General features: G+C 39.9%; 1 pseudogene; it reads right to left on the bottom strand.

Annotated features, from left to right (window-relative positions):
- Nucleotides 1-468: 468 nt before the first annotated feature.
- LOC101120318 (olfactory receptor 1L8-like) lies at nucleotides 469-1,410 on the bottom strand (annotated as a pseudogene).
- Between the last annotated feature and the right edge of the window lie 1,902 nt (nucleotides 1,411-3,312).

Raw genomic sequence — 3,312 nt, 5'->3', positions numbered from 1 at the left:
TCAAATTGAAAATCAGCAAAAATGTACTTTCTCCTTCTCCTCCTCCTGCCTCTCCTTTCTTCCTTTCCCTTTTCAAATGTTTACAAAGGCATCCAAGAGCTACAAATTAGGAAATTATTTTTAGCGATATGCTGAAATGTGAAGGATGTTGGTGGATAAGTCTTGAAAAGAGCTCAATTTGTTCAGGAAGTATCCGTGGGAAAAAGGATTAGTTTAAAGCATCTCATTTGGAAGATTCAGTGTGATGACTTTTCATAGGAGAGAGGAGAAATAGAGAGGGAAAGTATCTTGATTAAGCAGAGGCAGAGCCAACTGAAGGATCATCATTGGATGTAATTACCCATAATGCCTCATCTCACATGGGTTAAAAAAGCTAACCTCCAAGAACTTGCTTGTTTACCAAGAATCAGCAGAAACCAGATTCAAGTGGAGCAGAATCCACACGTGTGTTTCTCAAGAGGGTGCTGCCTATGGTTTCCTTCCAACCAACAGCTTTCTCAGGCCCTGCTTCAGGTCTTTGTTTCTCAGGCTGTAGATAAAAGGATTGAGGGTGGAAGTTAAAACTGTGTAGACAATTGTTGCCATGTGGTCCCTGACGGTATAGGTGGACACAGGCTGTAAATAGACATAGAAGATACTTCCATAAAAGAGTGTTACCACAGTGAGGTGAGACCCACACGTGGAGAAGGCTTTCCGTTTCCCAGCAGCTGAGGGAATTTTGAGAACCGCAAGGAGGATTCGTATATAAGAAAAAGCAATGCATAGAAAGGGAGTCACCAAAAAAACAGATCCTTCTATCATCATCACAATTTCATTGACAAATGTGGAGGAGCAGGATAATTTCACCAGAGGGCTGAAGTCACAGAGGAAGTGGTGGATAATATTAGAGTCACAGAAAGTGACCTGATTCAGCAGAAGTGTATGTAGGAGTGAGTGGAAATGAGGCAATGAGCAGGAGAAGGCCATCAGCAGGACACAGCGGTGATGGCTCATGATCGTGACATAATGGAAGGGGTCACAGATGGCCACATAGCGGTCAAAGGCCATGACTACTAGAAGCCAACTGTCAGTGTTGCCCAAGGCATATATAAAATACATCTGGGTCAGACACCCAGCATAGGAGATGGTGTTATGTGACAGAAAGTTCACCAGCATCCTGGGGACAATGGTTGTTGTGAAGCAAATGTCAGTGGAAGACAGGAAACTCAAGAAGAAATACATGGGGGTTTGGAGCTTGGAGTCAGAGTGGATGGCCAGGATGATGAGCAGGTTCCCTGTTATGGTGACCAGTTATAAGATGAGGAAGAGGATGAAGAGTGGCTTCTGGTCCTCAGGCCGGGAGGAGAGTCCCAGGAGGATGAATTCAGAGACTCTCCTGGTTTGGTTGAGTACTTCCATTGACTTGTGTCTAGTTATATACAAGAAGGTTTGTTATTTGTCATGTTCCAATTCCACAGCCCAAATCATGATAACCCAGCAAGTCTTTGTTTCCTCTATTTGGTCACTGTTAGTAGCTGTCCTGGGAAAGCTTGTCCAGCTTATGGTCATTGATGTGGTCTTCCCTTCCCAAATTCATGGGCATCATAAGGGCCTTGTATTGCAAGCTGGAGAGACAGAAGAAGAGTTTTCCTTTAGAAATTCCCAGAGGTGGCCCTCTCTGATTCAAGTTCCTTAGTTCCTATTCTGGGAAAAGTCCTATTTCCTTACTGGGAACATAGCAATAAAACTGAGAAATCTTTGCCTTTGTGTAGTTTATGTTGTACTTTGGGAGACAGATCATCAACAAACAAATACGTAACATAGTATCAGGTACGGATAAATTTTGTTAAGCAAATAGAGCAACATAAGAGAATGGAGCTGACTGGGGAGTGAAGGTGGAGATATTTTAGACAGGGAAGTCAGAGAGCCCTCATATTTTATTAAAGCAAATTCTGTTGCATAATTCTAAAGGCTTTTTTGTTTTTGCACTGTTTTGGATATTTGTGAAAATAATCCACAGGGCAAATCTAGGGAGAATAGTAAATGTAGTACAACAGTATTTTTTCCTCCTCTTGGCAGAGAATGAGAGGTTCATCCTTCTTAGTTCATGGGATGTTGTATATAATTTTTCCTTTCTTTAATTCCCCTGTCCTAAATCTCGTGTGTACAGGATGGGCATCCTATGTTGATTAGTCAATTCATGTTTAAAAAATTCCTCTTTCATATGTTTATTCAAAAAATATATGAGAAACATGTTTATATACATTTTTTTCAATCATATCCAGTTGTCCAACAGTGGATATTGAAAAAGCCTGTTTCTTGGTACTGCAAAAAAACTAGGTAATGAGAGATCTTACACTAGCAAAGTGCTTGAAATAAAATTTTTTAGAGTCAGCATGTCCACCCATGCCTTGTGAATAGACATATTCCATAGGGATTTTTAAGTATTTTGAGACGTTGGTTATATATTTTTGGTTACTGTAAAAATCTATATAATACACACTTACATTATCCCTCACTATCAAATTGTCAGGCTAATTTCAGGTTTTTACAAGATTTTATGGAAGAAATATTTGTTTAGGCATTTAGCTTTGAGTGGATAATTATTACTTAAAGCTCAATGCATAACAAATATTTCTTCCATAAAATCTTGTAAAAACCTGAATACGTCCTGATATCTCAGTGGGTAATGAATCCTCCTGCAATGCAGGAGACACAGGAGACGCAGGTTTGATCTGTAGTTTGGAAGATCTCCTGGAGAAGTAAATGGCAACCCCCTCCAGCACTCTTGCCTGAAAAATTCCATGGACAGAGCAACTTGGGGGGCTATAGTCCAAAGTGTGCAGAGTCAACACGGCTGAGTGACTAAGAGAGCAAATGAAGTCAATATTGTTATTAATCAATATTTATTGAAAGTTTTTTCAATATCGTGCTTATGCTAAACATCTCACTAAACCCCGCAACAAAGAATTGGGAGACGTGTGTCGTCACCAGGTGCCTGAGTTTTATGGAGATGAACCAATTTGCCCAAGGTCACTAAAGGCAGTAAATAGCCATCAGGATTTGAACCCCACTCTGATTTCAGACTCACTCTAAGCGTATGCTCCCAGGCATTGTGCTAAATCTCTTCTAGTTTTGGTATATTAATTTTCTATTGCAATCAGGCAAGGTTCTGTTTTCTCATTTTGATAATTTTCTACATGAATTACCCTTTTATTCCCCTTAACTGACAATGCTTCTTCTCCCATACTCACTTGCAAGAGAGGTGAGTTATCTTTCTATGTTGTAGAGATGGTAGAATTTGAAAATATGAATATCCATGATTAACTGGCC

This window comes from Ovis aries, chromosome 3, assembly GCF_016772045.2.
Source record: "Ovis aries strain OAR_USU_Benz2616 breed Rambouillet chromosome 3, ARS-UI_Ramb_v3.0, whole genome shotgun sequence".
NCBI classification, from domain to species: Eukaryota; Metazoa; Chordata; class Mammalia; order Artiodactyla; family Bovidae; genus Ovis; species Ovis aries.
The sequence above is the reverse complement of the archived record's forward strand: the minus strand, read 5'-3'. Positions and strand labels throughout refer to the sequence as shown.